This window comes from Gavia stellata, unplaced genomic scaffold (assembly GCF_030936135.1).
Source record: "Gavia stellata isolate bGavSte3 unplaced genomic scaffold, bGavSte3.hap2 HAP2_SCAFFOLD_42, whole genome shotgun sequence".
Taxonomy (NCBI): Eukaryota; Metazoa; Chordata; class Aves; order Gaviiformes; family Gaviidae; genus Gavia; species Gavia stellata.
In genome coordinates, this window is record NW_026776913.1 from 594,470 (window position 1) to 606,828 (window position 12,359).

Here is a 12,359-nt window from a genome sequence, read left to right on the forward strand (position 1 = left end):
GTAGCAACAGCACTCCGGCTACAAATATAAAGCTGAGCACCATGAGGGCTGCTATGGGGAACGTTAACTCCACCCCAGCCAGGGCCAGGACATGGCCAAATCTCCAGGTGTGTCAAGGTCTCTCTGGACTGAAGCTCCAACAGTCCAGCTGTTAAAGCACGTGTGCCAATGGTCATCCTGAGTCGTGGTGCCTCCAACGAGATCAGAACACTACAGATGACAAGAAGACTACTAGTGTAATGGAGCTGCTAACCAAGGTAGAAAGTACCGTGGTAACCATCTCAGAACCACCAAAGGAAGGTCCAAAGTGAAGCCAAGGCAGGGCCAGTGGGGAAACGGTGAAAAGGAGTTGGATTTTACATGGGAGGGGATAAGGAGTAGTAAAGAGCAGGAATTGAGAGGTGGGAAAAGAGTGAAAAGGGAATGAAAGGTGAAGCAAAGGGAATGATCAGGGCTGTTTGGGGATAGCTGTCAAGCAGCCCTGCATCTGAGCAACACTGCCTGGAAACGGACAAGCAAGCTGCAGCTGCTCTGACCATACTAACATCTGACTTACTTCCATGGTGGTCATGTGGAACTGAAAACTTTCCCTACTCTCATCAAGGGAAGACCCAGAGGGGAAGGAACTGCAGCATCATTTAGTTTTCCACTCTTCTGAATGGGACTCCAGGGGGTCTCTGCTCTGACCTCCTGCTCATGGCAGAAGCAGCTATGGAGTCAGACCACGTTGCTTAAGGCTTTATCCAGTGGAGGCTGAAAGCATCCAAGGACAGAGATGGCACAATGTCTCTGGGAAACCTGCTCTGATGCTTGGATGCCCTTATGGAGAAAATGTTTTTCCTTATCTCCAGCCTGACTAGTCCTTATTTCAACACTTGACTATTGTTGATTATCCTCTTGCCAAAGGTCATGGTGACAAGACTGGTTCCATCTCCCTGAAAACATACTCACAGTGACTGGCAGGCTGATATTTCTGAGGCCTTCCCTTCTCCAGGCTGAACAAGGACTTGTCCCTCAGTTCCTCCTCCAATGTAAGTCCTCAAGCCCCTGAGCATCTTGGCGGTCTTCCTCTGAACTCGCTCCCAGCTATCAACATGTTCCTTGCTGTAACGGGTTATTTCTGGCCAATAGCCCAGCAGCCAGACAGCCGCTCACTCCCTCCTCCCCTGCCCCACATGAGGCCCAGAAATTTACATGGTAGTGTACAGATGTTCTAATTTGCTTTCTGTCCTCCAGCACCACCAGGGCCATATACGCAGAGCTGATCCCCAGCCAGGCAGTCCTCAGCCCCTACCACTGCAGGGCGTTAGTCTGTCCCAGGCACAGGACCTGCCATTTGGCCACCTTCTATCCCATGAAGGTTCTGACAGGACGGTCCTCCCACCTCTCCAGTTTCCCCTCTATGGCATCCCTAGGGCACAGCAATGGTCCTCCCAATTTAGGGTCATCGACAAACAAGGTGAGAGTTGCCTCCTCCAAGTCATAGCTACACGTATTAAACTGCCCAGGTCTCAGCAGAGTCCCCTGTGCTGCCCCACAATGCCCCAGTATGTCCCAGTGGCCTCCAGGTAGGGTATGACCCCGTCACCACTGCTCTCTCAGCCTGATCATCCAACTGGTGCTTCACCCTCCTGTTTGTCGACCCATCCAGACTGTAAGAACCTAACTTGGGTAGAAGAATATTGAGGGACACTATGCCACAAGTCTTGCTTAAGCTGAGGTAAACAACATCCACTGTTCTCCCCTCATGCACAAATGCAGCTACATCATCATGAAGGCAATCAAGTCGGTGAGGCATGATTCACCCTTGGTGAGTCCATGCTGACTGCTTTTGGACAAATTCTTCTCTTTCAAGGTCCCAGAAATGTCACCCAAGAGGCCTCTAACTGATGGCACACTCCTCACCAAAGGAGTACACCTGTACTCGGCGCTGGTGAGGCCGTACCTTGAATACTGTGTTCAGTTTTGGGCCCCTCAATACAAGAAGGACATTGAGGTGCTGGAGTGTGTCCAGAGAAGGGCGAGAAAGCTCGTGAGGTGTCTGGAGCATAAGTCTGATGAGGAGCGGCTGAGGGAACTGGGGTTGTTCAGTCTGCAGAAGAGGAGGCTGAGGGGAGACCTCATCGCTCTCTACAATGACCTGAAAGGAGGTTGCAGAGAGGTGGGTGTTGGCCTCTTCTCCCAAGTGACTAGTGACAGGACAAGAGGAAATGGCCTCAAGTTGCACCAGGGGAGGTTTAGACTCCATATTAGAAAAAATTTCTTTACTGAGAGAGTGGTAAGACAATGGAATAAGCTGCCCAGGGAAGTGCTGGAGTCACCATCCTTGGAGGTTTTCAAGGAACGTGTGGACGAGGCATTGTGAGACATGGTTTAATGGGCATGGTGGTGTTTGTAGGTTGATGGTTGGACTTGATGATCTTACAGGTCTTTTCCAACCTTAGTGATTCTGTGATTCTGTGGTTCTGTGAAGTGAGCTTGTACAGCCTGGGGTTCCCTGGGGTGCACTTTTGGCCTCCTTCCAAGAGGGGTGCACCATTGCTTTGTCCTCACTCACAAGAGACCTCTACCAATCCCATGACCTTTCAAAAGGCATATTCCAAGGAAATGCTGACCTTCCCCTGTAACAACAGTACCACTCTTCTGCCTGTCCTACGCTGTATTTCATTTCTCTGATCTTTCATTGACTTTCCCCTGCCCTGATACAAAGACCATTTCTAAAGTCATCGTTTCAGATGCAGACTGCCTGGGCAAAGGCCCTTTCCATTATTCTCCAGTTTTCTCCTTCCCTTTCTCTTTGTTCGTTCTGGTACCTCTCACCTACGCTGCTGCTTTGAGCTTCAGGGACTAAAAGCCGGCCTGTCCTTCAGTAGTCTAATTGTCTCTCTTTAAGAGCCGACTCTTTAATTATGTTGATATTTACTTTTTTGTATCTCCCTATCTAAAGCATTTCTCATGAGATTACCCCTTGTAGAAAGTCAGCCTCATGAGACCTAGCTTGTACTTTACGTGTGGCTAAGGAGTGCATTTCAGTGTTTATGAAACTTTTCCTTGCTTTCCTTCTCTTTGCTTGCAAAGAGGAACATTCCCTCTGTGCCGGTGTGCAGGCAGTTCTCTAAGGAAAGCAGGTGGGAGGTGGTGCAATGGCGCTGTAACATTCAGCTCCCTGAGTCCCAAGAAGTCTGACGGAAGGCAAAGTGAGGCAAGTCCCAGGTGGCCAAGGACAGAAATGGTGGGGCTGGGGAGGTGAGGAGCAAGGGTGTCCGTGCAGTGTCAGGCCTCAAGGGACTGCTTTTCCTCCTCGACACTCTGGGTCAATATCAACTGGAGAATGCTGCTGTCACCTCTTCTTTAAAATGAAAGGAATAACATATAACATTTTAAAAAATATATTTTTTATTAGGGGCACTTTGAAATCTTCCTCTTTAACTGCACTATGAAATGATTCCAATTAGCTGCACAAGTCTTGAAGACTTGAAGAAAGTGGCACGCAGGGAAATAGCTCGTTAGGGCTTTCTGTACTTTAATGAGCCCCACGGTGTATTTGGGCCTGTAGTCCATGAATCTCTGATGATGAGAGGAATCAAACCTCTCAAGAAGTCAAAGGCAGAAGCAAAAGCTAAAGAACCTTGAAGCATTAATGGGCCCCACTGAGGGCCGTTACTGACAGAGCCTCCCCAGGGACTCGTTAGAGCCGATAACTGGAGGCTGTGATTGCAGGGAGGCAAAGGCACTGTGCAGGTGGCTGTAATGCTGAGAAAGCCCTTGGATTGTTAGATGAAGCAGAAAGGCCAAACCCTGAGCCCCAGGCCCTGGGCAGGCAGAGCTGGTCCCTCACGTGTGGCTCAGGGCTCTTCCTGGGGGCAGGGGGATGTGAGGATGAGCAATGCCAAGTGCAGAAAAACAGCGCAACACTTCCCGGCCTCCCCAGAAGGGGCGAGGAAGAACCAAAGTCCAGAGCCTCCGGGTTTCTCCTGGTAGGTGTCAGTAGCAGAGGCAACTGCCATAGCCCAGAGGACAAAGACCTTGGCCCTGTTGGGCTTTGGGGAGGGTTTGGTGTTCTGCTGAGGGTGTCCAGTTAGTGCCAGGGGAGGGGCTCGCTTTGTGGATTAGGGTTTGTGTAGGGCTGTGGGGAGGGTGAGGGTCAAGGCTAGCATTTAATGGCAGGGATACAGGCTGGGAATTGGAGTGAGTAACAGGGTAGGAGGAGGAGTTTCTGGTTTGGGGCTTTGGTTTAGAGGTAAGGTTTGAGGTTAGGGATTAGAGCAGTGGGTTCCTGTCAGGGTGAAGGGTGCCATTTTGGGGTAGGGTTAGGGCTTGAGGTTACTGCTTAGAAAGAGGGTAAAGGCCTCACGTGAACGTTTTCTCAGTCAGTATCACGGTGGCATCAAAATTACCCTAACGCATCTTTCCTCTTCAAAACCTTTCATCTTTGTTGGCCAAACCTCTCTGCCCTCCTCCAAATCTTGTCCCAGCTCCCCCTGACCTCCCCAAATCTGTCATCTTGTTGGGGGCAGCATTGCAATGGCTTTTGAGACCTCAGAGTATCTGTCTCCCCACTGCTGGCTGCTCAGACCTGACCTCACAGCCAGCACCCAAGGGGACACAGCGTGCTGCTGTGCTGGAGAGGCCTCGTCACAGCCTACCCAGCAGCGCTGAAGGCGGGCGATGTCTTCCACCACCCCGAGATACCCTGCCTGCCTACCAGCTCAGGCTCCAGAAGGGCTCCCAGACGTCCTGGGATGCATTTCCCACGTGGGTGATTCAGCTCCAAAGGACAGCAACCACCTCTGTGTGGGTAACTGAATCCAGTAGATTTTCAGGAGAAAACTGGAAACCTCTGCAGAAAAGACCTCAATGTAATAGCTGGAAAAATCTTCCTTTCCAGCATGGCTGGCTTTTCATGAAGTTTCATGATTTTCTTCATAGTTTTTTATTAATAGCAGCAAGGGCAGGTACGGGCAAGCTGATTACACTCCCTCGCTTTCTGTGAGTGGTTTTATGCAGCCCCTCAGCAAAATAAATTTTCTTATCATTTCTTCAATTGGAGAAGCATTGCTCAGAAGAACTTCTGTCTTTATACTGGCACATTTCATCTCTACTTCTGCCTCTCTGTCTTTTCTCCTTCCTCTGCCTTTTCTGTCTCCAAGGAAAAGACTCACTGCATGACAGAATAACTCAGGTTGGAAGAGACTTGACCATTGTCTTGTCCATCTCTCCTGCTCGAGGCAGGAGATGCTCACCCTGATGGCTTTGCCCTAGGTATGTCCCTCAGTGACACTCACCATTCCCACTGTCACTAGACACACACAGAGATCAGTTCAAAATCCATCCCTTGGTCTCTAAGAGGTCATAATGTGACAAGGAGGTTTTTGCTCCCAAATCCGTGGATCAATGGGCCCTTTTGGGCTCTTGTTCTGCTTGACAGCAGCTTTGGAAGAAGAGCCAACCATGCAGGAAGCGTTCAGGGGAGACCCCATTTTACTACAGAGCTAGTGTGAGAGAGTCAGATATGAGCCAGAGTTACACAAATTTTTCTGAGGTGGCCAGATGAGAGAGAGCACATTCCTGCCTCAGGTGTAGTGGGACAAATTCAAACAGTCATGCAGGAAAATGACAGGGAGAAATAACAACAACAAAACCAGCAACAGAGTGAATAAACAAAGCTCTAACACATTACAGGATGCACTGGGAATCATGTGTGAAGGAGATGGCAGGTCTCAGCTGTTGAAAAGTGTCTGTGAAAACCATTTCTTGATGGCATCCTTGAGCTCCTGGTTCCTCATGCTGTAGATGAGGGGGTTCACTGCTGGAGGCACCACTGAGTACAGAATTGCCACCACAAGGTCCAGGGATGGGGAGGAGATGGAGGGGGGCTTCAGGTAGGAAAACATGATGGTGCTGAGGAACAGGGACACCACAGCCACGTGAGGGAGGCACGTGGAAAAGGCTTTGTGCCGTCCCTGCTCAGAGGGGATCCTCAGCACGGCCCTCAAGATCTGCACATAGGACAGCACAATGAAAACAAAACACCCAAAATTAAAACAAGCACTAACCACAAGAAGCCCAACTACCCTGAGGTAGGCGTCTGAGCAGGAGAGCTTGAGGATCTGTGGGATTTCACAGAAGAACTGGTCCACAGCATTACCTTGGCAGAGTGGTAGTGAAAATGTATTGCTGTGTGCAGCACAGCATTGAGCAACCCACTGCCCCAGGCAGCTGCTGCCATGTGGACACAAGCTCTGCTGCCCAGGAGGGTCCCGTAGTGCAGGGGTTTGCAGATGGCAATGTAGCGGTCATAGGCCATGATGGTGAGAAGAGAAAACTCTGCTGCACTGAGAAAGAGAAACAGAAATACCTGGGCAGCACATCCTGAGTAGGAAATGGCCCTGGTGTGCCAGAGGGAATTGGCCATGGCTTTGGGGAGAGTGGTGGAGATGGAGCCCAGGTCGATGAAAGAAAGGTTGAGGAGGAAGAAGTACATGGGGCTGTGGAGGTGGTGGTCGCAGGCTATGGCAGTGATGATGAGGCCATTACCCAGGAGGGCAGCCAGGTAGATGCCCAGGAAGAGGCAGAAGTGCAAGAGCTGCAGCTCCCGCGTACCTGTGAATGCCAGGAGGAGGAACTGGGTGATGGAGCTGCTGTTGGACATTTTCTTCCTCCGGGCATGGGGAACTGTGCAAGGAGAAAAAGGCAGTGACAAGTTGAGAAGGACTTCTCTGACTTCCCCCTCCCTCAGCTGAACGATGAGTGAGTCAGCTCACTCCCCAACCCCACCAACTGAGCGACATGGTGCCTCACAGTTTAAAAAAAAACTGAGGCATCTACCTGCCATGAAGACACACCTGGCGCTGTGTCCCCAGACTTGAAGTCAAAACAGAAGCTGACCTTCACCCTCCACACCAACTCCTGAGATTGAGAGCACCACAGGCAGGTGTGGAAATACATAATATGTCTGTGGTCTGAAAAACTGAAGCAAGGAGAGAAAGGCTGATGGGTATGAAGTGAAGCCTTCCCCTTACCCAGCCGTGCTCTCCACCTCACAGATAGCAACACTGCAGGGCACTTGTTTTTAGCATATTTGTTGTGTATCGACTGTAGGACACATGCACTGGTCCTACGCTGGAGGTCCAGCTGCTGAGGAGGTGAACAACCCTCTGCAAATGTCCTCAGAGTGATCTGGAGCTGTGAGCAGCCCTGACCCACACAGCACCCTCTCAACAGCAGAAGCACCCTGCCATTGCACTGGTCTCTCCTTCCACCCCCAGCTTCTCCCCACAGCGCCGTGGGGAGCTCCCCGGGCAGGCTGAGTGCTGACCCTGGCAGGCGGCAGAGTCCCTGCCCCAGCACCCAGCCCCGGGGGTGCAGGGACCCTGCTCGGAAGGACAGCCCTGGGCACCCCTGGCTGCACACCCACCTTCACACCCTGCAGCCGTCCCTGGCAGAAGGCAGCCCTCATGCCCTGTCCCGCTGATGGTGCAGCAGGGAAGCCCTGCTCTGGGGCACCTCCTCCTCCTCTACACTGGAGAACCTGTGGCAGTTCTTCCTGAAAGCTCTCAGAGTTTGTGGGATGTGCCAGCATTAGGACATCTGCCCATGAACTGTACCTAAATCGCCCTGCACCCAGAGACTTACCGTGTCAAGGGCTGTGAAGATTTCTCCTCCAGTGAGCTCGCCTCTGTCCTCCCACCCCAGACTGCCTTTAAACCCTTCAATGCCTCACTCCTCATCCCTGGGAGAAGGCAGCCGTCATGCCCTGCCACCTCCTCTACACAGGAGTGAGATTCCTGGGGACTATGCCACGTTTATGAGAGCCCTCCACAAACTCCAGCTGCATTGCCCTGCAGCCAGAGACTTACCATGTCAAGGGCTGTGAAGATTTCTCCTACTTTGCGCTCTCAGCATACTCCTCCTCCTGACTGACTTAAACCCTTCGCTGCCTCACTCCTCTCCCCTCGGTGCCTGCAGGCAGTGCCCTCAGCCCTGCTGCGCTCTGCAGAGGAGCTGCTCCTGGGCAGAGCTGTCTCTCGGTAGTGCTGCCCGCTTGCCCTGAGCTCCCTCTGTCCCAGGAGCCCGGCACAGCTCAGCAGCAGAGGACCATCTCAAGGTGTTTTAATGACCCCTCGGGTGGGTTTGGTGCCGAGTCCATGAACCTCAGACAGGGAGAGGAAGTTGAAGAAACCTCTCAAGAAGTCAGTGTCTGATGCAATCTCCACTGTTTCTTGCAGTGTTAATGGGTCCCACGGAGGGACATTGCTGACAAAGCCTCCCCAGGGGCTGCTTAGAGCAGAAAACTCCGGGCAGTGATGACAGGTAGGCAAAGGCAATGTGAAGGAAGAGATTCTGAGTAACCCTGGATGTGTTACCTAAAGGCAAAGGGCCAAGCTCTGACCCCCAGCCCCTGGGAAGTGAGATCCGGTCCCTCACACATTGCTCAGGGCTCTTCCTGGGGCGGTGTGATGTGGGGATGGGCAATGCCCAGGGCAGGACTACGGTAGGATACCTCCCAGGCTCCCAGGTGGGGAAGGGGAGGCAATGAGCCCCGAGTGCTGTAAGGACAAGGTGCTTCCTCATGGGTGTCAGTGGCAGAGACAACAGCCACAGCCGAGGAGGGAAAGAGCTGATCTCTCTTGGGGGCTTTTCTGACTTTCTCCATCCCTCTCTCATCTCCACCATTGGCTGTCCTACGGTCTCCTACACCTGCACCTCTTTCTCTGCAGGCTGTAGACATCCACCCTGCTACCCCACCTGGCTCTCACCTGAGCATCTTCCTTTACTGATATCTCTCCATCCTTCCTCATTGTCCCTTGCAACACAAAGCCTTGGGTTGTTCCAGTCTCCCTCTGGGTGACTTCTTACACCACAGCACTGCCCTTCGAGTGACATTTCTTTTTCCTCGTGTCCAGTCTGGAGCTCTCCAGCTGCACTTTGTGCTATAAGTTCTTTCTCATGCTGTTTCCCACTACGAAGAAAAGATTCATCATCTCTGAAACCACCTTTCCAGCAGTCTCAGGCTACTCCTATACTGCTCTGAGCCTCTCTGCCACTGGGTCAATGCTGCCCAGGTCCCTCAGCCGCCCCACACAGATCATATGCACCCGGTCCCATACCCCATCTTGGCAGACCTGCACTCGACAGTCTCTAGTTCCTCCTGACTTCTCCAAACTGGGGAGCCACCCTCTGGGACACACCCATGTGTGTGGAGCCACACCAGTGCTGAGTCAAGGGGGATGATCTCTCAAGTTGTCTGGGTGGCCCACACTCCTCCTAACACAGCCCCACGTGCAGCTGCCCTTGTTCATAGGGACCATACGCTACTGGTTGTAGTGCATCCCTCGTAGTGCCCAGGCCCTTCTCCTCAGCTGCTCACGTCCCAGCCTGTCCTGATGTATGGGGTTATTCTCCCCCCGCGCCCCACCACTGCAGCTCGGATGCAGAAATGTTGAACCATACAACTGTCACAGAGTTCCTTCTCTTGGGCTTCCCCTCCCTCCACCATCAGGAGTCCCTCATGGCAATCGCTCTCCTGGCTTCGTACCTGGTGATCTTAGGGACAAACCTGCTGATCATTCCCTCATTCTTGCTGAAGGAGACCTCCACAGTCCCACGTACTTTTCCCTCTGTAACCTCTCCTGTTTGGAGTTTTTCATCACCATATCCATCATACCCAAAGCCGTAGGAAACTTGTGCATGGCCAGCAAAGCCATATCCTGCCCAGGCTGCTTAACTCAGTGCTACTTCTACTCCCTTCTGGGCTGCATCTTCACATATGTCCAGCCTTCAAGTCACCACATTTCCTGAAACAAGGCAGTGGCCCTTCTCAACACAGTGCCAACTCCTTTGATGAGTCCCTTTGTTTTCAGGCTCAGGAACCAGCTGATGAAAGATGCTCTCAAGGCAGGTTTCAAAAGAAGTGGGATAATCTTCAGAAACTGCTTTTCCACCTGAGGAGAGGTGTTGTAAGTGGATTTTGAAAGGGGAGAGGGGTGGGGAGGGCAAACACATGATTATGATGCATCTGCAGAAATGAGACCTCTCTTTCTTAGCAGTGTAAGATCTCCTTAATCGAATATCACACCAGACTCTCTTCTGCAACACGTCATCATAAGATGACCCTGCATAGCAATGCCTTTCAAATGACCTACAAGCACTTTACAAACCCTGGTGAATACCACAGTGGCATTTTCTAAGCGTGCAAACCAAGACAGAGAGCAACAAGCAGAGGACTTCATCCCTCCATGGCACACCCAATTCTCAACAAGCTTCACCCTCGTCCGGTTCTCATGCAACTGCGCCTTCCTTCTAAATCTGGTTTCCTGATTATTTTGGTGACAGATCTTTGCTGAACCTCTTAGTCTTTAGGAAATGACAGGACATAGGTGGAACATAATGAAGAGAACAATAACAGCTTAATTTTTCCACCAAGTGGAAAATACATCTCCGTTAACGTCCTGGTCAGAACAAAAACATGCCTGAAATTCAGTCCAGTTGAACTGTTGAGAATGACCTCTCTTCTAATTTGGTCCAGAATCTAGAATATTGGTCAGGAATGTAGTTTGGAGTAACAGTGCACCTGTCTCCAGATCACTCATGTTTGGTGAAATAAATGTCCAGTCCTTGACACAATGCTCCCAGAGCCAATACTTCAGCTAATCCAGCACATTCAGTGGAATTAGCTTGTTCAGACATAGACTTTTATAACTTTAATGTCTAAAAAGATGAGTTCATTCTCTGGCCTCCTTTGATAGCGGGGAAGGATCAGCACTCTAGAAGGTGATATCATCTCCTCCTACAGTGGTCTTCAGGAGAACTGTACATACCATACACTTGGCAGCTTAGTTTTCCCATAGGTAATGCCAAGTGCCCTGAGCCACATACCGGGCAACGTGTGGTCATTTGCAGAAGGGAGGGACTCTTGCTCAGCGGGGCCATCCTTTGAAGACATGAGGGTTACAACTGTGCCTTAAAGTCTCTCCAAAATTAAAAGGAAACCTCTCCTCTTCTCTAATCCCTGTCACAGTGTTGCCATTTAGTGCCAGTGGCTCTTGGCACAGTGGCAGCTATGAAGTGAGACCACGTGTCTTGGTACAGCCCTGTCCTGCCTGTCTTCTCATTCCAGCTCCTCTTTCCTTAGATACCCTTTGTGTGTCCTTGACACTGCTGAACCCAGATACAGGCAGCGTGGTGGTCAGTGCAGTCAGAGCTGTGGGGCATAAGCTAATGGGCACTCACACACCTCAGTGGACAGGCAGAGGTTGGGGCAGAGTGTATGGGGCCAGGGTGCCAAGACATGTCCCTTATGTTCTCAACTCTCTTAATCTCTCGCTGTCTCTTTCTCCATCTTGCTCGTATCTTAGGGATCCATCTCAATCCCTCAGCTCTCTCACAGTTGTCTCTCAGCCCATGTCTCTCACATACATGGGATGTGATTTACAGCGAGCAGTGAATCTGAGGCACCCTCCCCATGGAAGCACCTTCAGGACCAAGGCACCCCAGTGTAGGTGGGGTGAATCACTGAGTAAAAGGGCTCCTCCATTCCAGGAGCTCTCTGGGCTGTCTAGGTGACTGCCTCGGCCATCTCCAAGTCACGATAAAGATATGAAGTTTGAGACAGGGAATCATCAGGGACTTGTGCCAAATTGGGGAGCCACCCACTGGGACACACCCATGTGTGTGGAGCCTTCCCATTTGGACTCACACTGGTATCCTACATCTGCATCAGAGCTGCAGTCCTGAGGATCCCAACCATCATGGGGAGGCAGAAGGCCTTCTCCACCCGCTCCTCTCACCTCATCGTGGTGACTGTTTTCTATGGCACCCTCATCCTTGTCTATATGACACCCAGGACAGCCTCCCTGAGGCAGCTCCATAAAGTCCTCTCCTTTTTCTACACCATCCTCACGCCCCTGGTCAATCCACTCCTCTGCAGCCTGCGGAACAGGGAGGTCGAGGGGGCTCTTGGAAATGCACTCAGAAAAACTGTGGCCTACCTCGACAGCTCACACTAGTTGTGATCCACCAGGAATAAACAGGTGGTGGATCTCTTCTGATCAAGTGGGGACCACTCGTAAGTGCCTCTTTTGTGTACCAGGTATATCTTTAGAAGTGCAGAATCTTGGGACTGGTTGTGGAATGAGAAGCGGGAGAAGGGAATTTGTGTCTTAAAGAAATATAGGTCTGGTCTTGAAGAGTGTAAAAAACTTGCCTGGCTTTCTTCCTTCTTTAAAGTAAAGCCAGTTGTGATCCTGCAAGTGGGAGCTGTTGAAATGCCGGACCTGCCCAGGAGTGGGAGGAAACTGACTCTAAGCATGCTGTTTTCTCTTCTGTCACCCAGCCAGGCTGAGGTGTGGCATTCCTGC

At 51.3% G+C, this 12,359-nt stretch overlaps 1 pseudogene; it reads right to left on the minus strand.

The window, feature by feature from the left end:
• Positions 1–5,720: 5,720 nt before the first annotated feature.
• On the minus strand, positions 5,721–6,652 carry LOC132321418 (olfactory receptor 14A16-like; annotated as a pseudogene).
• Positions 6,653–12,359: the final 5,707 nt, after the last annotated feature.